At 48.2% G+C, this 23,902-nt stretch overlaps 1 protein-coding gene and 1 long non-coding RNA gene across 2 annotated transcripts in view; both read left to right on the top strand.

Moving 5' to 3' along the window:
* CDH4 (cadherin 4) overlaps positions 1 to 23,902 on the top strand; it is a 476,927-nt gene that overhangs the window by 171,585 nt on the left and 281,440 nt on the right. The window lies entirely within an intron of this gene.
* On the top strand, positions 15,538 to 22,489 carry LOC145533551 (uncharacterized). Its single transcript, XR_014074153.1, has 2 exons — positions 15,538 to 15,648; positions 20,363 to 22,489. It is a non-coding gene; the product is annotated as an uncharacterized LOC145533551 (long non-coding RNA).

The following is a 23,902-nucleotide window of genomic DNA, read 5'->3' as shown; positions in this document are numbered from 1 at the left end:
CATCATGAGTAAACTCATGCCATTCTCAACTGGAGTTTTGCCCCCCAGGGAATGTTTGGCAAGGTCAGGAGGCAGTTTTGGTTGTTACAGCTGGGGTGGGGTGGCAGGCTGCTACTAGACTCAGGGTGGGGTGGTCAATGGAGGCAGGATGCCCCCCAGCAGAGAGTGATGTGGCCCCAGAGTGAAGGAATGGGGTTGAGGTGGAACCCTTAGTCCACACATTCCTGTGACAGTGCTCCAGAAACCATGAAGTGCCACGCATGTAAAAATCTCATGATTCCAGCCTGATCATGCAGTAGTCGTCAAGTTCCTGGCTCTGCTGCCCTCACACATCTAAAAGAGGTGCATCTCTTTAAAACCCCTCTGCTGTCCAGGCACTCACACAGGTGCATTACAATGATGTCCCGGGTGTATACAGTAGGCATGTCCTTCCAGGGTGTGCAAAGCTTGAGTAAGCAAAAACCACACCATTCTGTCAAGCAGCCTCCCTTCTGAAGCACAGCCTAGGCTAAAATGTGCTGGCTGTTGGCATCAACAACAGCTTAGAGGGCTAATTTGATGCTAAAAATGCAATAGCAAGTTAAAACCAGACATAGTTTGTTTCTCATTCTAGCTCTCTGTGCATTTCTGTGTATAAAAGAAAGCATTAAAATGTTTTTTTCCCTCCCTAGAAACCAAACTGCTTCAGCAAATGCTTTTCAAATCCAGTAAAGTGCTCATGCATTTTTAGTTATGCAGTGTTCTCAGGTGATTCTTCTGCAGGTCCATCCATATCCATGACTCTGTGTCTCCTTGCTCGTCTCTTTTCCATCTCCTCCTCGAGGTCCAGCTGGCTGGTCCCAAGCAGGGGTCTGAGGCTTTGTTTTTCAGGAAACTGAGCCCGTTGCTTCTGAGTCTCTGGAATTCAGCTTCCTTTGGCCCCATTGTGCCTGCTTATTCCAGTGGCTGGATTCTCTGTGCCACTGCCGCCTGTGCTGCAAAATGCAGATTAACAGAGGCAGGATTCTGTAGGGCCCTGAGCATGCCAGGTGTTATCAGAGATCTGGCAGCAGAATGATGCTGAAATGCACTCATACCAGCACTTCTCAAAATATTTGTGTGTGTCTGTCCCCGGTTTCCCTTTCTTTTATTCATAAGGAGATGTTCATGAAAACAACTGGTCTATTTCAACTGCACAGAGCAGTTGAGATACGTCACACTACAGGAAATGGCCAGCCAACAGCCTCCACATCTGTGCTCCTCACGACCCCACTGGGCTGGCCAGTCCAGCCTCACCTCTCCAGACAGTAGCCCCCACTGCATCCTCCCCTCGAATAAAACACTGCCACCATGTCTTCTTTCACTCTAGTATTCTTGTTTCCAAGCCGTACACTCTTGTCTTTCCTGAGGTTCTGCTGACTCTTTAGACCCACTTAGCTCTCACCTCCTCTGTACAGTCTTTGACAACCACCTCACTGGGCAGTTCTGCTCCTCTGGACCCTCAGGTCAGAGCATCCACAGTGGGGGAGTCCCACCATCACATTCCATCCTGCTCCCCTCTTCATCAGCCCTGCTCATCTTCCACTAACTTGCCACTATGGATGCTCCAGCTTATGTTCCTTTTGTCACCACCACCAGGTCGTAAGCAGCCTGAGACCCTGGACTGGCTTTGCCCGTAGTCTGTCCTCAGTAATTTTAGTTGCCTGTATTTTCTGGGCACACCTGCCCTGGCGGGCACCCTGGAATGGTATCACATCCATTCTCATGAAAACCTGAAGACCAACCCTGGGAGAGGGGTGTCCTGATGCAGCCCACTGGGAGCATAGAGAGGTGAAGTCACTTGCAGAGCAGTACAGCCAGGATCTAAGCTCTCTTCCTCACTGTATGGAGCCAGCTCCTAATCACCGCCCCCTCAAAGCCTCCTGGCACCTGTCTTATCTCTTCTCTTTTCAGAGCAGATCTGATCAGATCAGAGCACAGAGTCATCCATGCTTCCTCCTGGGGCTAAGAAAAGACTCTTGGGCAGTACCCAGAAATTAGGCATGAAAAAATAAATACGGTAGACCAGACCCTGCTAAGAAATAACTTCATCCTTTTCCAGTGGGTGGCTTCCTTTCATGAAATGAGTTGGCACACCACACTCCATTTTGATGATTTTGGCCAAGGATTTGGGTTCTTCACAATTGAAGTCAGCACCCCTGTTTCATGCAGGATGTGGTTGGCAGCCTTGAGCTTCTGAAGATCTCCCTGATGGGGACTGTGTTCAGTTTACTTCTCTAACACAATTAAAGGGCAACAGGGAACCCTGCCCATTTGCTCTCACTCTGTACCCACTCTCTCTCTCTGGCTGGGTTTTGACTAGCTCCTATGGATCACAGCCCCACAGCCTCATCCAGAATATTCCATGGCATGGAGGTTGAGGCTACCACACCAGACTCTTTGTATTTATGGATCCCACCCACAAATGTGCCTGAGCCTGTCCACTCTGCTGGGGACTGTGTTGGGTCCTGGGAAGGTACAGGCGGGGGGCTGACCTCAGGACACAGGTCTCCACTACACACTGCCCAGGTGTGAGTATGTGTACGGTCCCCACGAGAGGGCTTGCTGTCCACTGCCAGGGCCTCGGTGAAGCTGCTCTGTGCTGATATTCAAGGAAACCCCCGGCTGTAGCCAAGGGCAGGGCGGCTGTGGAATGAATTAGAATGGGCTACACACCACTGCCCATCTGGGGCCGGGCAGCTGTCCCTGCCTCAGTGCCCCGGGCTGCACCTCGTTCCTCCCACCAACTGCAAAGTGGAGGTTTCAGCGATATCCCCCCTGCCCACCAGCCACGATCACTGGGAACAGCCGCTGGATTGCTCCCCTGTCAGTCCTGGGCCCCACAGGGATGGCAACCCTGGGTTCTCCCCGATCGAAGGAATCAACACAGGAACTCAGCATGGTTTCCTCTGTCTATACCTGTACCTACAAACCTCAGATGCATCAGCTCACGTGCTTAAATAATTCTCTCTGTGGATTGAGGCACAGAAAGCCAGGGTGTGCCACTTTCCAAAGACGAATGCCAAGTATTTGCCTCCATGATGGGCAATTCTTTTCATTTGTGAAATTTTATGAACCAGAAAAATCCACAAAAACATTGAAGAAACCCAGCTGAAGGCAACACGTCTAATTCTGCTACGTTTTTCATTCTCCTTCTCCCCCATATCATGCTGTAAGTTCGTACACTGCAGATATTTCCTGGAGCTGTAAACAGGCTTGTCTGCACAGCAGCCCCTCAGCCCAGGTTTGGAATGGGTCACCAGGGTGTGATGGGTCATAGTCACTTGACGTCCGGTCCCTGCTGGGACCCCCACCCCCACCCACCCTCCGGTTCCCACAGTGGAGAAGGCACGTCAGATTGCAGCTGGTAGGTCGAATGCAGGACTCGAATGGTCACTGACCTAATGCAGACAAAGGTGGTCATGTGCCAACCCCTTGACTTCACTGAAGCTCCAGTACTTTGGCCACCTGATACAAAGAGCCAAAAAAGACCCTGATGCTGGGAAAGATTGAAGGCAGGAGGAGAAGCGGATGACAGAGGATAAGAGAAGATGATTAGATAGCATCACCGACTCAGTGGACATGAATTTAAACAAACTCCAGTAGATAGTGAAGGACAGAGAAGTCTGGTGTGCTGCAGCCTATGAGGAAACAAAGACTTGGACACACTTAGTGACTGAACAACAACAACATAAACGGGAGCAAGATTTTAGGGAGACAACCCAGAGAGCATGTCTCAACTTGCCTTTTTTTTTTCTTTTTCTTTTTTCTTGTATTTTGGAATTTAGTTGATTCATGATGTTGTGTTAGTTTCAGGTGTACGGCAAAGTGATTCAGTTATACATATACATGTATCTGTGTGTTAATGGCTCAGTCGTGTCTGAATCTTTGCAACTGTCAGGCTCCTCTGTTCATGGGATTCTCCAGACAAGATACTGGAGTGGGTTGCCATTTCCTTCTCCTTACATGTATCTATTTTTTTTCAAATTCTTTTCCCATTTAGTTTATTGCAGAATATTGAGTAGAGCTCCCTGTGCTCTACAGTAGGTCCTTGTTGTTTATCTATTTTATATATAGTAATGTGTATAAATAAGTTCATCGCAGACTCCTGATTTAGGTCCACCTGCCCTTTAAACAAGGCTTCCTAGGTGGCGCTAGTGATAAAGAATCTGCCTGAAATGCAAGAGACGCAGAAGACATGGGTTCAATCCTTGGGTCTGGAAGATCCCCTGGAGGAGAAAATGGCAACCCACTCAGGTATTTTTGCCTGGAGAATCCCATGGTCACACAGGGTCACAAAGAGTCAGACATGACCAGAGCATCTGAGCACACACACATGCCCTTTAAACAGCTGAGCCTACCGTGCTTTTCCGACCCTTCCTCTTCACTGTTCCTCCCAGGACAAGCCTCAGAGGGAAATGAGCTGCCAGCTGACACGGCAGCCCTTTGGCAGTTTTATCTGTCCTGTACCCTCGATTTTCCAGCCAGAAATCTACCTTGAAATGCTTGTCCTCCAACAGCATTCATCAAAACCCAGCATCTGGGTCTCCCAGCTGCCGGGTCCACCCGGTAAGGATTTGTCAACGCACCCGTCCGCTTTGTAATTGAAGTGCAACTCAAAATGGCTAAGCCTCGTGCACAGGAATGTCTGTGTGTTGTCAGCCCCGTGTGGACCTGAAAATGACGAGTAGAGATGAGCTTTCCCAGTAGGAGGACACGAGGATGCCCAAGTCCTCAGCCACCATCAGTGCGTCCACGTTTGCTTCTTACAGCCCAGATCAGAAGGAAGCAGTCTGGTCAGTGATGCTGGGGGTGGTGCGGGGGGGACATGGTGATTTGGCAAACTCCATGTGGTTTACTTCTCCAGTTTGCAGAAGTACCCACCACCAGTATGCACCTGGTGTTAGCAAGCTTGACGGGAGTTTTTGAAAAGTGAATTGACACCTGCTTCCTTCTCCGTAGTTCACCACCCTGATCTTCTGCAAGGAGCAGGGAGTGAGTGTAACAAGCTGCCGTCGCCAAAACTCAGAGTGTTTTAATAGAACAGACCCATTTTTAATTTCTTTAAAGAACCTTCCAAATTAACTCATGTGTTGAGTGCTTCTATAAACAAATGCTTGGAGTTCGTATGGGTTCCCCTGGAATGATCCTTCTAAGTGGATTTGGCTAAAAGACGTCCTGCAGGGGTGATTGCCCTGAGATCGCTTCCACTGGCGTGAATTATGCTGGTGGCAGAATGTGTACCGGGATAATTTATTTTAAATTGTGGGATAAATTTTAAAGAACAAGCCTCCATAAAAAGTGTCCTGGAGCCTGATTGGTAGCGGGAGGGCTGGCTGAATGAGGAGAGACCAAAAGTAAGAGAGCCGGCTCCTGGGCTCTTGATGTTTGAGGAGCTTGTCCCTCCCTTTCCCAACTTGTGAGGCTGAAAATGTCTGCACTAATTTTTAAAGAAATCAGAGAGCACCCTCCTGCCAGCTGTCTTCTGGTCCTCGAGTGTTCTCCAAGATGGTGAGAATTTAGAGGTGCACACCCACTTTTTGAGTGTGTCTTGGGACCAGTGTGACCCGAGAGGGCTTATGTCACTTAAAGATGCAAAGACAGGAAATTGGCTTGTTGTATACATCTTAAGTTTCCTTTTTATATTCATCCGTCAGTTTGGGAAAGGAAGATGTTTCATCACTTGGTACTTTGAGGTACTACCTTGAGATCCACCCTTGGTCTCCTTGCTGAAGATCTTTGTGTTGGGGCTCCAGGCATCAGTTTCTTGTCCTTTTCTGGTCCCTTGTGGGTCTCTAGTTGCTTGACAGCCATTACTCCAAGGAACTCCCCGCATCTCCTGGGAGTGCGGACAGAACCCAGGTGAGACCTGGGCACAGCAGAGTGATGACTTGGTTCATAGATAAAGTTGTGACAAAGTAACATTGAACTTGAAACTACTCTGATGTGTTCCTCCCTATTCCCCAAGCGCTGAGCACCGATGGCCAGTGTCACAGCTGGGGTTGAGCTGAACCCTTGACCAGGGCTGAGTGGACAGGTCAGTTGGTTCTGATAATGTAGCAGTGTGTTCTGGGCTTTGTGGTCAGATGCTAAGCGCTGAGCATTTATGAAGTTTTCGTGTTCCCTGCAACCCTAGGAAGTGGTCACTGCTGTGGCTCTCAATTTACAGGTTAAAGTACTTGCCAGTGAAGGGTGGTTAAGTAATTGGCTTTTGGAACCCAATCCAGCTGGTCTCAGAGTCAGAACCCAACCCAGCTGAACGGCCAGTGGTCTCCAAACATGGCCCCTCATCAGCATTATTTGGGGAAACTTCTTAAAACTACAGCTCCCTCAGGCCCCTCTCCCGGGAGCTCCTGAGTCAGTGGATGGAGGGCCAGGAATCTGTGTTAATGATGGACCCCACTTGAGAACTGCTGTTTCACCCATAAGTTCCTGATGGAAAACAGTCATGTTGTTATCAAAAAGAAAATCAAACCCACACCACCCTTTGGCTCAGTTTTTCTCTCCTAGGGGTTATCTAAGAGAACCAAAGGCTTATAACAGGGTTCACAGTAGGCCAAACCCACAGCCCAGGGGACCAACACCAGACAGGTATCTCTGTGTCATGAATTCTATTCAACAATGAAAAGGAGCAAGCTGCTAACACAGGCAGTGGATGAATCTCGAAAGCATGCAGAGTAGAAAGAAACTCACATTATAGAGGACATACTTAGTGTACAATTCCATTTATGTGACATTCCAGGAGAAGCCAAACCAATGGACGGTTTGAAAAAATTATCAGGGCGTTTGCCCGGCTGGTGATGGGAATTGGAGTGGGCAGTGAGGGGACTTCTGGGACATGTTCACTGTCTGGACAGGGGACTGCCTTACATAGGGGTCTGCCATTGTCACACCTAAGATTTTTACATTTCACTCCATATCGAAAAAGAAACATAAATGAAATATGGAACTCTCATTAATGGCATGCATGGTGAAATGTTTAGGGACAAAGCACTCTGAAGTCTGTAGCTACTTTGATTCCAGCCAAAATGAGCTGGCTTGATTGGGGAGGGGAAGGGTGGGCAGATGCATGTTAGAGCAAATATAAGCCGTGATTCGGGTGATGTTAACTATTATCCAAAGCAGCAGCAAAGGGGTCTCCCCCTGTGGAGCTGCCCCAGGTGCCCCAGGTGAGGAGTGCTCATGTACCGAGGATTCCAGCTGTTGCCAAGATGCAGGGGCCCAGTGGGAATTCAGGTTTGCAGTTCATCACCGTGAGCCTGGACAGGAAAATAGGGCTGTCTGCCCTCCCCTTAGAGTCCTGACCTTGGCCCCAGGCTGGAGGACTCACGTTCTTTCCTGCTTCCAAATAGCAGGTAGTAGAGAAGAGGCAGTCAGGTGACACTTAGAACCACAATATCTAGTTGGCCTGGGCAGCGAACGGGTGCAGCCAACACAGTCCAGCAAGGACCTCTTTTCTTCTAGGTTTGTTGTTTACTCACTAAGTCATGTCTGACTCTTTTGCAACTCTATGGACTGCAGCCCACCAGGCTCCTCTGTCCATGGGATTCTCCAGGCAAGAATCCTGGAGTGGGTTGCCATTTCCTTCTCCAGGGGATCTTCCCAACCCAGGGATCGAACCCTGGGTTCAAGTGTGAAGGGTGACAGCAAGTCAGGCAGGAGAGGGTCACCTGAACCCAGGTCACACTGAGATCAGAGCCCACTCACCTATGCAGGTGTGTGTGCTAGCTCAGCATCAACTCCCATGCAGGATGTCATCCTTCACTCCTGCAGCTCCTACATTTCAGGCAGGTTCTTTATGTGCTGGGTAAGGAATCAGGGCTTCCCTGATTCCTCCTGTTAGAGCCAAGTGCTATTGGTCTGCTAAAAGATGCTGCCATTTTCTAATTGTAGCAGTTTTGACCAATAACAAGGATTACTAGGGTTTTCCTTTAATGGGTCACCATAGCTTATTCTCCTAAGCTTATCCTGTGTTTCATTTCCTATCACATCCTGCATGGGAGTCGATGCTGAGCTAGCACACACACTTGCACAGGTGAGTGGACGCTGATCTCAGTGTGAACTGGGCTCAGGTGACCCTTCCCTGCCTGACTTGCTGTCACCCTTCACTCTCCGTGTCCTCTCAGTGTCCAAGATGCATCTGTCTGGTGTAGGTTCACTTGCCAATGACACTTCAGGAATGCCAAGAAAACAGAGACAGACGTGAGACTCTAGGTTTGTGTTGCCAAGATAGTTCACAGCTAAACTGCCTGGACGAGACACGGTGAGGGAGGAAAATGGCCACTGGATTGTAGCTGTTTACCAGTAACTTGATCCCGGAGCCGGTTGACAAGAGTGGTGTTTGGGCTGGTCCTTGCACACCATGCATGAGTCCCCATGAGTCCCAGGGGCCGCGTGCCCCTACAGTCTGATCACTTTAGAAATCACAGCTTCTGTTCATCCCGAAAGTTTAGAGAAGTTTTGTGTACAATTCTGCCTTCATCTTTGCTATTTTTTCTAAACTTGATAGCAAAATTTTCCCTCTCCGCCCTCACATTCTGTGTGCAAATCATAAAATCTATAAACCTTGAATAGACTTAGAAAATCACACACTGCTATGAAAGGAACCGTAAATGAATCTTCATATTTGAAGTTTTGTCATTTAACAAATGCATTGTTACCCATTATCCTTTCAGTACTTAACAACTTATAATGAGATACAGAAAGACACAGTTGGAAGGGCTTTTTTCCCTTCCTTTCTTTCAAAAACAGCTACTCCCTTGCAGGTAGTAATTTTGCTTTAAGAAGAGGGATGTTTAGTGCTAGGCTTTTTAATAAAATACGTGTGAGAGAATAATTCTCCTAAAACATTCTGTATCTACAAAAATCTATATGTGGGGGAACTGGAATTATTCCCTAATAGATTTTATTACATAGCAGTTAAGAATTTTTCTAAGAGACATCTAGTCAAAGCCATCAATTTGGGGGAACAAAGCATGGGAGAGACGGAATTTATTGAAAACTGGCATTATTCCCTACTTGGTGAAATTCTTTATCTGTTCTCTGGCTTCATTTTCTTTAGAAGGTGGAGCCCTCTAGGCTGTTAGGTTAGCACAATTAACCACAAATACAGGATTGACATTTATTCACTTAATCCACGTTCTCTGTCTGCAGGAGGAGTGTCTACACCAGGGAAGCTGAGGCAGGAAGGGGACTGCCCAGGGAATACACCTTGAATGGCTGAAAGAATAGGCAGAGACTTGAGTTTATAAAGTGAGGTGTGGGGGCCCAGGGTGGGGAAACCCACAGAAAGGGTATACTTGCTGTTTTAATAAATTAACACATGATCCTATACAACCCAGTATCAGTCGCGTAGAAGTGAGGTACAGAGAGAGAGGGTGATATATTCATTTGTTTTATTCAAAACTGATTGTTGCACACCTTTTATGTGTCAGACGTGGAGAAACACAGCCCCAGGCCCCTGGAGACACAAAACACCATTAATTACAAAACACAACAGGAAACGCGCAACCAAAGTGCGAGGGAGTCTGGAGCCGTGGACAGAGGGGACCTAGCCTTGTCCAGGAAGGCTACCAGTGGCCCCTGATAACACAGCACTGGAGGAGTCAAATGGTCAGGGTTCCCCCAGGTATGGAAGGAGGCTGAGGGGACCTGGGTCCAGGAGACGGACAGCCAGGTGGAGTGAAGGAAGGCTAGAGGGAAGGGCAGGGAGCCAGGGGCCGTGAGCAGGAGACAGAGAGAAGAGAATATGCCAGGCACCTGCTGCCTAGGGGAAGCAACTCCAGGGTTTCCCTCCAGTGTTTATGAAATATTTCCAATTTACAGAAAAGCTGAGTGAACTCAACAGTTGACAGAAGCGCACCCACCATGAAAATCCTGCACATAACAGCCGTGTAAACCCCACACTTCACAGGCTACCGGTTGGCTTCACTTCAGCCCCATCCCCTTTCCATCCATACACCCATCTTGCTTCTGATGGATTTCACAGTGAAATCAGTGTACGTCCCCCCTAAACTCTTCAGCAGGCAGTTCACAAAGCTCATGTTTGTTTACACGTTGAAGAAAGCTTTCACAGAAAGAAAATTGCATACCTTTTAACTTTGAAGAATGTATACACCTGAGTAACCCAAAGTCCTGTTCAAGGTCTAAACCATGGTCCCCAACCTTTTCGGCACCAGGGACCAGTTTCCTGGAAGACAGTTTTGCTACAGACCTCGGTGGGAAGGGATGGAGATAAAGTGTACATTACACTGATCATGCACTTTGTTTCTATTATTATTATTATATGAGCTCCACCTCAGATCATTAGGCATTAGAGCCTTGAGGTTGGTCTAGGGCATCATTTTCCAGAAAGTTTTCTCCTGTTCTTTGATGGGCCACCCCTCCCCCCGGGTCCAGAGGCAAGTGCTGTTTTGGTTTTTTCATCATACTTTGCCCACAGTGAGTCCACTGGTCATGCCCCCTGTTGGAGATTTGGAGTTTAGTGAGGGCTTTGCCTTTTACCAGTGGAAAGGTTGCAGCCAGTTTGGGGCAGCTGTGAAGGAAGTTGCTGTGAACACAGGTGCTTCTGCTCTTGGCATGGACAGCCCTGCTCTGCGATGCTGATGGAGCAGCCCCTGCCAGGCACACTCACCATTACCTGCGTGCGCATCTTCCTGTCTATATTTTGCACCCAGATCTGTCTGTAACAGGAAGCTCCTGTGGATAGCGTGCTTTGAAATGAACTTGATTTTTTCTCTTTTATGACAACTTCCATAGTACGTGAACCGAGAACTTCCAGATGTTCAATCTGGATTTAGAAAAGGCAGAGGAATAAGAGATCAAATTGCCAACATCTGTTGGATTATAGAAAAAACAAGAGAATTCCAGAAAAAACATCTACTTCTGCTTCATTGACTACACTAAAGCCTTTGACTGTGTGGATCACAACAAGTTGTGGAAAATTCTTCAACAGATGGAAATACCAGACCACCTGACCTGCCTCCTGAGAAATCTGTATGCAGGTCAAGAAGCAACAGTTACAACCAGACATGGAACAATGGACTGGTTCCAGATTGGGAAAGAAGTACGTCAAGGCTGTATATTGTCACCCTGCTTATTTAACTTATATGCAGAGTACATCATGTGACATGCTGGGCTGGTTGAAACACAAGCTGGAATCAAGATTGCAGGGAGAAATATCAGTAATCTCAGATATGCAGATGATACAACCCTTATGGCAGAAAGCGATGATGAAATGAAGAGCCTCTTGGTGAAAGTAAAAGAGTAGAGTGAAAAAGCTGGCTTAAAATTCATCACTCAAAAAATGAAGATCATGACATCCGGTCCCATCACTTCATGGCAAATAGATGGGGAAACAATGGAAACAGTGACAGACTTTATTTTCTTGGGCTTCCAAACCATTGCAGATGGTGAGTGCAGCCATGAAATTAAAGGACGCTTGCTCCTTGGAAGAAAAGCTATGACAAACCTAGACAGCATATAAAAATCAGAGATATTACTTTACTGACAAAGGTCCATCTAGTCAAAGCTATAGTTTTTCCAGTAGTCATGTATGGATGTGAGAGTTGGACCATAAAGAAAGCTGAGCACTGAAGAATTGATGCTTTTGAACTGTGGTGTTGGAAAAGACTCTTGAGAGTCCCTTGGACTGCAAGATCAAACCAGTGAATCCTAAAGAAAATCAGTCCTAAATATTCATTGGAAGGACTGATGCTGAAGCTCCAATACTTTGGCCACCTGATGCAAAGAACTGACTCATTAGAAAAAACCCTGTTGCTGGGAAAGATTGAAGGCAGGAGAAAGGGACAACAGAGGATGAAATGGTTGGATGGCATCAACAACTCAATGGACATGAGTTTGAGCAAGCTCTGGGAGTTGGTGATGACCAGGGAAGCCTGGTGTGCTGCAATCCATGGGATCTCAAAGAGTCAGACACGACTGAGTGACTGAACTGAACTGAACTGATGACATCTTCTGTCTTGAGCTTGGAGTGTCTGCTCCCTCTTGGTTTCATGACTGAGGGGTTTGAAATTGAGTCTATAGCTTGATGTTTGTGGCTTTAATTTCATGTCCCTTTATGATTTCTCGTCTCCTCTTTATTTACATTCATTGATTTTTCTAGAATTTAATTTGCAGTTCTTTATTGGAGTTATGGGTTTCCCCAGTTATGGCTCAGACGGTAAAGAATCTGCCTGCGATATAGGAGGGGTTGATCAAACGTACATGGGTTTGATCCCTGGGTCGGGAAGATCCCCTGGTGAAGGAAATGGCTACTCATTCCAGTATTCTTGCCTGGAGAATCCCATGGACAGAGGAGCCTGGCAGGCTATAGTCCATGGGGTTGCAAAGAGTTGGACGCGACTAAAGCAACTTACACACATCGGAATTTTAGCTCTCCCTCTGCATGATATCGCAGGAGTTGTTCCAGAAATCTCTGGGAAAGCAAAATCTGTTCCAGGGGGTGTTAAAAGGCAAAGTCAGGCAGCAGCCGTGGGAGGGACAAATGGGTGACATGAATAAGGCTGGTTAGCAGTCGACTGACGTCGGCAGGCCAGTTTCACAGTTAGCTGAAGGGGGACCTTCAGAATGTCCTGGCCTGGATGACTGAAAGTATACACTCAAACTCTCCCCACCTTGTAAATTTATCGGCATTTTAATCATTAATGGTAAGCAAACTCAGGTGACAGTATGGTTCAGGCTTCTAGTTATCTCTTTGAAAATAATTCAATCTAGGGAATTCCCTGGTGGTCCAGGGGCTAGGTCTCTGCCTTTCACTGCCAACGGCAAGAGTTCAATCCTGGTGGGGGAACTAAGATCCTGCAGGCTGTGGAGCCAAAAAAATACATAAAATTGTGATTCAATGTTATAACCACTGAATTTTTAAAACCACTCTTAATAGAATTGGACAGTTGCCAGAGGACCTCCCAAAAACTAGACTCAGTTTTTAACTAGATCCTGATTACCCCAGCTCTCTTCCATAAAGGAGACTCAGCCTGGAGTTCAGGCTCTGGGGATCGGGACTCCTGAGGACACCCCCACTGAGGTGTAGACAGAAGTGGTGGGCACTGAGCCCAGGACTGCAGACACCACACATGGGTCTGGGGGCTGTGGCATGGGCACCAAGTCTCCAGGCTTGCCCAGGATGGCTGGGGATGGCCTGGCAGTCTATACCACACATGGGAAAGGAGTTACAGGCAGTGACGTCCTATGGACACCCTGGTCCCTTGGGAAAAACCCTGGACTTGGCTCAGAAGGCCAAGATGTTGTCAATGTATTTGGGGTCCCTGAGGTCACCCAGCCAAGAGGTGGCAGAACCAGAATTCAGCCTTGGCCTGCAGCCACCAGCATCCTGGCACGGCTCCCTCCCCCTCTGTGCACAGGGCCCCGGGCCTCATGCTTGAATCCCCTCCCTCTCCTGTCCCCAGGAAAGTGGTGTTGAGAGACATCTGGAGGCAGAGATGGACCTCATGGGCAGGGGCTGCGTGAATCCATCCAGGCCCCGGGTCAGATGCCTGTGGTTGACCCTGCCCACCCCCGACCCCTGGGACCTCTGAGCCTCGTGTGTGCTCAACCCCCTGCCCCCGGTCATGGGTGACAATTCTGTCTGCTCCACAGGTGGTGGGGGCTCTCCGCAGGGAGTTCTGTACAGCTCCCTTAGGACAGAGCCAAGCCAAGCTCCAGGGTCACCGAGTTGTTGCCTGGGCCATTATAACTATTATTATTAATTTTATGAGCATTCTTGTTGCCATGACGATGGCCATCCCTGTGAGGTTGGTCACTCTCCTCTCAGGAACCTCCGGTGTGTCCTCAGAGAGGAGAGGGTTGCCCAGCTGGGCAGGGCCTCCTGTGGCTTTGTCGTGGGGAGGAGGGGTGTCAGTAATCCATTCACATCCCTGCTGTGTTTGTCAAATAGTGAGGATATTATTGGCTGTGCTCAGAAATGGAAATTAAATGTATAATAAGAGATACAGTCATAATCAGAAAGGAGGAGCACAAAGGAGGCCCCTTTCACAATGATTACAAATCATTAAGTCATTACTCACACTTGCTTCTCTGAACTAGAAGCTTGTTTGGGAGCAAAGGCTGCTCACAGTACTTGATCAGTAAAGTTTTGCCTTGTTGAGTGGGGAGAAGTGAACGCCCGGCTCCCAGTCGGCTCAGCGTCCACCTGCCTAGGCTTCATCTCAGGCCATGACAAAGCGCCTCAAAGGGACTTCGGTGACCACGTCCACTAGTGATAGCGAGAAACACCGAGAGAAGTGACCACATTCTGCATGTGGTCTTTCCCCTGGAGATGTGGAGAGGACGACCTGCGAGGCCTTGGGGGCTCAAGTGTCATAAAGCGACATTATGATGAGAAGAAGGGCTGCGTGGTGGTGTTTCTGTGGTGTCAAGCAGGGGCATTTCGATCAATGTTCATAGTTCATCCTTACAAGTCCTGTCTCCTAACACCATGGGCCCGTCGGGCATGTGACCAGCAGCCTCGTGGCCCCGAGTCCCGAACCAGCCTGGGTGCTGAGTCGGTGGGTCAAGGTCCCCGACACCGGCCATGTGGATGACCACATGGACTCTTGGCTTGGAGACGGGAAGGCAGACCCATTATTCCTAAGGTTCTGCAACGTGTACTTCTCCTTACCGCGGGCACTGAGTGTGTCTCCAGGAGGCTGTTACTCACATACCCATGGCAGTTAGGCCCTGATTGTGCTCCTGGTGGTGGGAGAGAAGGAGTCTCCCTCTCCTGGGGAAGGCTCCTGGCCTCCAGGGCAGTGTCCTCTCCCAAGCCTGGTCAGCTGGGCCTGCTTACACAGAACCAGGGTCGGGGAGGTGGGCCCACAGCCCGAGTCTTCATCCAGACTACTTCCCCACATCTGATGTTTCAGGCTTCACTGTATTGATGTCCTCGATGGTCTCCTTAGCCTGTGGCTTAAGGTCAAACAGATGACATGTTACTGTACCTGACTTCTCTGCCTTCTGTGTGCAAGAATGGGCTTCCCAGGTGATGCTAGTAGTAAAGAACATGCCTGCCAATGCAGGAGACATAAGAGACACAGGTTCAATCCCTGGATTGGGAAGATCCCTTGGAGAAGGGAATGCCAATCCACTCCATTATTCTCGCCTGGAGAATCCCATGGACAAAGGAGCCCGGCAGGCCGCAGTCCATAGGGTCACAAAGAGTTGGACACAATTGAACGGCTTACCACAAGCACACACATGCACAAGAACAGTTACAACTGATGGAAAAGAGTGCCTGGAGAGATGGAATGACAACATCCTTAGGAAATGCCACCAATTATTTATATTTACCTGGATACCTGTCCAGTCATTGAGCATCCCATTAGGAATAAATTTGTTGATGAAGGTGCTATTGGAGAGAGGACTGGATGAAAGGTCAGGAGCCCCTCTCAGCGACTGAATCTCAACACCTTTGAGCCTATGTCTCCCACCCCCACCGCCTGACAGCTGTCACAAGGCCCAAAGCACATAGAGGAGCAGTTGTGAAAGCATGCTGTGCCATGCAGATCATAGAGGCTGCTGGGGTGTAACTAGGGTCCACCTTGTACAACAGCGCCATGCGTGCTGGGGAGGCTCTGGGCTCAGCTAATGACCTGTCCTCTTCTCTCCTCCTAGGTAAGTGATCCCGCTGCTCACGCACATGCGTGTCCTCACATGCCCATCTCACCTACGAGAACATGTCTCCACTCCCCGGCTCCTCTGCAGTCTTCCTGGGAAGGTGTGAGCCGGGTGGACCCGGTGAGAGCAAGGGTGGGCTTACATTTCCTGGGCCGTGGCAGCCTGATTCCTCTTTCTTGGCCAAACGTGTGCTGATGAAGGAGGGGGTGAGGGGTGAGACAGTCACGCAGGAACCAGAAAAAGGGGACCTGATGTGGACTCTCTAACCTGAGAAGCCAGCCTGGACAGTGATTTGATTCTGCTCCAACACAAGTGAGACTGAGCCCAGCATCTCAATGTGAGCTTCCAAACCTGCTCTCGCTGTGAGGCGGCTTTCCTGTCCAAGTGCCCTGGTGGTGTGCTTTGCCTTTTTCCTCGAATCTGACCTGGAAGCACCCGTTTCTCAATCCTGAGCACTTTTTGGGGAGTGAGATTGTCCCTCTCCCAGGTTGTCCTTGGGCTGGCTTCTCGGGAGACTGAGGTTGTTCTTGTGGTTTGTGGCAAATGGTTCAAAGGTGCTTTCAGTTAAAGAAAATGTTGAAAGTAAGTAGCTGAGGATTGTCCTCTGCTCGCAGGAAGACAGCTGTGGATGCAGCATAAACTGTATGTGGTCAAGAATAACGTTAAACATTGAAAGCATGTCTGTTGGCTGAGGTGATTTGGCCCAAATGGATTTTCTTTTCATGGCGTGGTGGGCCCCAGGGGATCCTTGTGCACCTGGAGAAGTGGGGGAGACAGATCCTGGGGAGGCAGCTCCCTGCTGAGGCACGGGTGAGAATGAGCGGGTGTTGTCCTGCATGAGGCTGGGCTGCAGGGTCCTGGGGTCTGGACATGGTAGCAGGACACCCACGAGCAGGTGGGGCCCTCTGGGGAAGAGAAGACGCTCCCTGCAGGCCAGCAGAAGGGCGTCCGTCTTGAGCTCTGAGTTTGGGGAACCTGATCTCAGGTTCTTCAGCTACAGACTTAACTGCAAATGTACAGGACTTTCTTCTCAAAAAAGACAAAGAGGAACAGAAAAAAGATCATAACTATATCACTAAAAGGGAATCTAAAATCTCTTGAGAAAGTGCTGTTTTCTTGGACAAGCTCACTGATGGGAGCATGAATGTTGGATGCTTTTTGGGTGCAGCCCAGATGTTCCAGATGTCGGGGAGTCGCCCCCCTGCCCCAGCTCTCCTAGAGTCTGTTGAAGGATATAGGTCACATGTCACAGGTCATATGTGGTAAGGACATATGTCAGGCTTTACCTTGAATTTAGGCATAGCGCTTGGCCTCAGGGTAATTGAATCCAGGGTAAAAAGACCCATATTCTGAATGAACTGGGTAAATCTTATTTATTATTTGCGTCATGTTATTTAACGTGTCTCATAAGTCTGTGGATAAAATGGGCATGGTTTTTTTTTTAATTCCATGCGAGTATTGGCATTTATTCCCACAAAGAAAAGTGTTTTACCATTTGAACTCAGTGTGTCTTGGGCTCACCTCAGAGGGACAGAAAATGACTGGACAGGTGAGCCGAGAGCCCTTGTGTGTGGCCAGGGCTCTGTGGGGTGTCCCCTCCTGCTGTCTGCATGAGCCCGGGGTTTGAAACTGGGGCTGGACACACTCGCCTCCCTACTCAGGTCAGCTGCTGCCCTGGGCTGTGGTGGCCTCTCCTGTGTTCTAACCTTGGATCGGACACTGCTGTCCTGGCAATGGAGACCTCATCACTCCCCGATGCCATGTAGGGCACTCTTGCCCCCCTGGTTCACGGCCCGTTTGGATGGGGACCTCTGTGGCTAGGACTGGCAATTCTGTCCAGGGTACTTCTGCCTTTGTCTGACCTGAGACCGTCTGGGTCTGAAACTCGGTGAGTCCCCATTCGATGTCTGATTTCAGACCTGGTGTTTACCCCAACTCTCTACAGAGACACATTTGCTACTGAAGCAATGCTCTGACTTGGTCCTTAAACACCATCTTAAGAGGATTTCTACCTCTGGGTTTTCATGTGACATCTGGGCTTTCCCCTTCTTTAACTCAGTGTTTCTCCATGGGTGACTGACCCCTGGGGGTGTTTGGCAAAGTCTGGAGGCATTTGGGGTTCTCACCATTCTGCGGGGAGATGCACTGTGGTGTCAACTCGGTACAGGGAGGCACTCAACATGCTCTAGTGCACAGGACAGCCCCTCAGCACAGACTCATCCCATCCCAAGTGTCAGTAAGGCCGAGGATGCGAGATCCCGAGTTCACTGATGATAAAAAGCTTTGATATTAATGCTACATAAACAGTGATTTGAGGGTGAGGTACAAACTCTCTGTCCATCAACTCGTATAATTCCTGGTTCCATAAGTGCATGTGGTTCTCACCCTCACCTTGCAGGTGGGAAAACAAGGCCCAGAGGGGTTAAGCAGCTGCCCGAGATCACACAGCACGTCAGGGGTAGAGCCGTTCCGTCCTGGCTGCACAGTCCCTGCTGTGTCACTTGGCTGCGTTTTCTCACCCAGACAAGAGCTGGGCTGGTGGAGACCCCACAAGGCACGAGGGGTGATCCTGTTCTCCCCAATGCAAGCACTCTCCCAGCCTCCTGCCCCTCCATTTAATAACCTGCCGTGGGCATGGTCTGCTGTCACAGCCCTGGTGTCTCTGCCCATGGGAGCCTGATTAATGACCTAAATGGTACCAGAAGCATGGTTACATGGGTTATTTTGCGACAGCTGTGGGTGGTCACACTCCCCTTGATCCGGGTGCAGAGCGAGGCAGAAACACACACTCCCCCTCCCATACACACAGCGCCTTCTCATCACTTCCCTGGTTCTACCCCGAGGGCTTGATTTAGAATAAGTGTCTGATTTAATGGGGAGAAAAAGATGAAACAACAAAAACAGGCCATCGAAAGCCCTCCGAGTGTGGGGAAGGTGTTTCTCTTCCATTACACAGCTCAGCATTCTTTGTTTCTCGTTTTAACATTTTGCTTAAGATGTAGGGCTGGAGGCTGTGTTTCTCCTAGAAATTATTTTCCAATTCGCACTGCTTTTATTCACATCTTAGAAGGAAGGTCTGTGATGGGAGGCGTGTTGGGGTGTGGGGTGTCCTGGAATTCACCATGAGCTGGTGGCTAAGGAGCCAAATGGAGACTAGAACTGGGAAGGCAGGCATGCCAACCCATGTGACTTTCTGCTACTGGCCAGCTGAAGGGAGGGGGGTTGAGAATGAATCCCGGATTCCCGACCATGAACTTCTGTATGTTCCTCACCCACCAGAAGCATGCCGTCATCCCAGGAGAGCAGGCTTTGGGGTCCAATCAATAGGAATGGGATGTGAGGTCCAGGGGATATGAAGCTCCAATGCTTTGGCCACCTGATGTGAAGAGCTGACTCTTTGGAAAAGACCCTGATGCTGGGAAACATTGAGGGCAGGAAGAGAAGGGGGCAACAGAGGATGAGATGGTTGGATGACATCACCGACTCAATGGACCTAAGTTTGAGTAAACTCTGGGAGACAGTGAAGGACAAGGAAACCTGGTGTGCTATAGTCACAAAGAGTCAGACACGAATTAGCAACTGAATAACAACAGTGAGGTCGAGGGAGGGAACTTCTCCTGGGTGACAGAGTCCCATCCCGACTTTGGTCCATGCTGTTGGCCCTGTCTTGTTCATGGGGCCACATGGACCACAGATCATGAGCCTGCTCTCACCAGTCCTTTGAAACACATCAACCAGAACATGTTTACCAGTGATGGTGCCAGGCCTGGGGGAAATGATCTTGTTGGTGGCACTGGTTTTGTTCTTCTATGTGTCACCCACACTTGGCATCCTGCCTGGCATGTGATAGGCCTTTAATTAAAGTTGGCAGAAAAAAAGAAAGTAGGAGAGAATGATGGGAGAGGGTGTCTTCACTCCCAAGAGACTCAGAGTCTGGAAGTCTGGTCATCACACTGACGAACACAGTGATGAACTCCATCACTGCTTCTCCCACAGCACACGCAGGTCCACACAGAGTGCCCTTCTTTAGTTTCCATTCTTTGTTAAATCTCCCCTACTCTTAAAGGTGGGAAAACTCTATTGATAACTTGAGAAGGAAACCTATATGCATGTAAGTGGGCCAGGTCCATGAGAAGTCCAAACACGGTGTCCAAATCTAGAGTTAGAATTGGACACATGCCATTGCAGCTTCATAAATGAATCTCATACCATATAGGATCTGGTAGTCCTTTGCTCCCCGGTAAGAATTCTGAGTGCGAATAGCAGCAAAAAAAAATCAAGCGACTTTATTATTAGTGTTAAATATTTACATAGTTTATAGAGGGGTGTAAACAGAGGCTGACACATTATGATAGAAGTGAGTCTTTTCCAGAATTATGAGTTAGGAAACGTTTGGTGGAGAGTGAAGAAGCTCACGCATTTTCAGATGTGGTGCAAGCAGGAACCGGAACTCCAGACAATTCTCTGTCCTTATTAAAATCCAATTACAGTAATAGCTCAGCCTTAAACTTGGGGTATTATGGATGCAACATAAATGTTTAAACAGCTCGGCTGTGTGTGATGGTTCTCCAGTTCACATTTCTCACCACTGGTGAGCTGCTTCTCATTTGCCACTGACTTTCAGGGGTTTGTTGGATAAAAGAAATGTGAGGGAGGAAAAATTGCTGAGGCATTAAATCCTACCTACATTATTTTTCCTTTTCCCCTTTAGGATAAACCCTTCATTTTACTAAGTTGATGAGTTAGCCTAAAACATATCAAAGAAATCATTTAATGAATATTTATATGGCACCTACTAGGTGCAAAGACTTTTTCCCCCCGGGTGGAGAGAAGCCTGCCTGAGCCCACCTGCAAGATCTGGGGAAGGAAAAAGGCTTTGTGGACCCCCCATATGCAGCGCTCGCAGCAATTCAAGAAAGGCTCCCTGCCCGCCCCCCCAGGGGAGGAATATCCATCAGGCCTGCTCTTCTAACTCTGAGCGAGATGAGGGGTGAAGGGGTGGGACCACGGTGCGGGTTAGGGTTTCAGTGTTTTATAGCGGAACCACAGTCTGTGTCAGCCCGGAGTTTCTGTATACACAGAAGCCGTCAAAACCCACCGTGAGACACAAGGCTATACACGCCCCAGGCCACTGCGAGAAAAAAAAAATCACTCAACTCAGTGGCCCGTGACTCCTCCAGCTTCCTCAGGACTCAGCTTTAGTGAAAATCTGTCCCACTTGAGAGTTCGGGGGCTTTTCGGTCCTCCTAAGTACTTTGCCTCATGCTGTGTGAGTTTGTGTAGCAAAATACAGTTTCTCAAGTCAGATGCAACAACTCAAAATAAATATACACACACTAGAGACATTTACAAATACATACATTTTCTCCAAAGGTAATTTTTCTAAAAGCCAGGGTAGCTTTTGGTACCACATCTAATTAAGAGATTATAGAACAACGCACAACCATCTTGATTATAATAACCGTCTTCAGATAATGCGCTGTTAAATTAGCTCACTGAACATCTATTTTGTAAGTAGATTTGGTTTATTTTTAGTCCTTGTTTGAAGCCAGGAATCCAATTGGAGATGAAGGGTTTTCAGCAAGCGAGGAAACCAAGAGTTGGCTGGTGGCACTCGAGCCTTGGCCTTTTCAGGAGGAAGTTTGAAAAAAACCCACAGCGATGGGGGCGGTTTGCTATGTCTCAGAGAAGATCCCGCTCTAGAAAAACAAACTGGTGCACTTGGAAATGAAGGGTACATCCTGCAAAATACCTGATGGCTAATATCTGCAATCCATGTATCAGGTTAGGGGTTAATGCCAGAAATACATACGTAACTTCGACAATTAAATGGCAAACAAAAACAGCAACAGCAGAGAAACAACAAATAACCTGATTTTTAAAATAAGTTAAGGACTTGAACAAGCGTATCTCCGAAGAGAACGTGCAAATGATAAACAGGCGTGTACGAAAAAGTTCAATGTCAGTAACTTCAGGGAAACGCGGGTCAAAACTCCAGGGAGATGATACCTCACAACCATCAGGATGGCTGCGACCACAGAAAAGCACAAGTGTTGGAAAGGATGTGGAGAAATCGTCTCATTTACACAGTGCTGGTGGTGTAGCCCCTACGGAAGGAAGACAGTATGGAGATTCCTGCAGAAATTACAGACAGAACTAACACATAACCATCAACACCAATGCCAGTTGTTTATCCAAAAGAGTTGAGATCAGGACCACAAAGCCATGCCTGCATTCCCCATAGACCATCTCTCTACCTCCCAGACTGTAGCCAGGCCACACGTCCACAGACGCAAATACCTGATGGAGAAAATAAGACGGCATCCAGCAGGCTGACCATTTCTATCACATAAAACTGGCTTAGGCAGTGCCCATGTGTCTGATCAATGGAATTATTCAGTGGGTGGTAATCAACACCTAAGAAAAAATGATGCTGTTTACAGCACTAATTACTTTAGTCATCTAGTTTTTTCCATGTTAATGAACATCAATGTTTTCCATAACCCAGACTTCCATAACCTAAACTTATGAATCTCCCAATATTTCCATACATATTCACTGAAAAATTCCTAGTCATGATTGGATTTCATCAATATTTCTGATGGTTGAAGCCAGGAACTTACAACAGAATCTGGAGAATAAAAACAAAAAGGGAGTACCATGGAAAAAGCAAGCAGCAGAACTGACTGGTAATCCTCCAACTACCAAGGAAAGTCTGAGAAACTGTCACAGAGAAATGGAGCCTAGGGAGAGGGACAACTAACTGTCACATGGGCTCCTGGGCAAAAAAGGATAGTGGGAAAAAACTAAGAAAGTTTGAATAAAGAGTATGTGCTCAGTCGCTCAGTCATGTCCAACTCTTTGTGGCCCCATGAACTGTAGCCCACCAGGCTCCTCTGTCCATGGGATTTCCCAGGCAAGAATACTGGAGTGGGTTGCCATTTCCTCCTCCAGAATAAAGTGTGGTCTTTAGCTAATAATAATGACATATCTATATTGGTTTGTTAATTATGACAAAGGTACCTGGTGAAGATGAGACATTAACAGTAGGAAAGAGCGGGTGCACACTGTCGCTCTCTGTGCTGTCTTTGCAACTTTTCAGTAAATTTAAAACGATTCTGGGACTTCCCTGGTGGCCCAGTGGCTAAGACTCCAAGCTCCCAATGCAGGGGGCCCAGGTTCCAGCAACTAAAAGAAGCAATTCATTTAAAACACCTATTATTAAAAAACCAAACTATTCTAAAATAAAGGGCCTGTTTTAAAAATGTATAAACAAGACAACGTAGAACCCACCCACTCTCGCACCACTGGGAAGAAACGTCCCTGTCAGTATCTTGATGTCTTCTGCTGTTCCTGTGAACACTGCCTCACAGGGAGAAGCACACCAGTATAAGGGTCCATATCACCAGCTTTTCCCCTTAATGATGCAGGAGTGTCAGAACCATCCCTGTGTCACTAAAAGTGATTTGGTCAGTCAATATATGAATAGACTCAGTCTCGGGGAACACGACGTCATCCTGAGACTGGAAGTGAATTCAGAAATGGATTCTGTGTCACAAGACATTCGCAACCCCAGGCAGCCCGTGGGCCCCAGTGCCAGTCTTAATGCTCCAAGATGGAGGCTGAGCTCTGGAGAAGCCGCTCTCGTCTCCTGGAAGCTGGAGGCACCTCTGAAAGCTGCTGTGTGTAGGGTGGGGGGAGTGGAGATCAGCCAAGGCTTCCTGGAGGAAGTGGGCTTGAAGGAGGATGAAGATGTGAGTGATGGGTGATGGGGGCCTTCCCTCCTAGGGCTGAATGGGAAGAAGCAGCAGGTGGGGAGAGAAGGGTGTATGAGGAGCCTGGGGAGTCATTTGCAGGACTTGGAGCCAAGTGAGGTCAGAGGCTGGAGGGCGGGAATCTGGATGGGGTGGTGGAACAGGGAAGAGCTGAGATTCAGAGACTCCGCAGGCCTCTGCTAGACAGCCCCAGCCTCAGGCAGTGTCAGCCAAAGCATCAAAGGGGAAATCAGGACCACTCAGATCAGGTCTGAGGAAAGACAGCTCACGACCACTCACAGAGCCTGACAGCTCACTCATTGCTCACAGCTGGTACCATGATGCTAAGGAGAGGAGCGTCATATTTTAGGAGTAAAAAAGGAGGGAGAGAGAAAAAAAGGGGTGGGGGGATCTTTCCATATGGTGAAGGTTCTCATTAAAATCAATTGTAAACTTCGCTAATGGCTGGGTTAACATCATTTGGAAATCATTTGTAA

The sequence above is a fragment of the Giraffa tippelskirchi genome, chromosome 13 (assembly GCF_054371585.1).
Source record: "Giraffa tippelskirchi isolate mGirTip1 chromosome 13, T2T-mGirTip1v1.2.pri, whole genome shotgun sequence".
Classification (NCBI taxonomy): Eukaryota; Metazoa; Chordata; class Mammalia; order Artiodactyla; family Giraffidae; genus Giraffa; species Giraffa tippelskirchi.
Note: the sequence above shows the minus strand (reverse complement) of the source record. Positions and strands in the feature narration are given on the sequence as shown.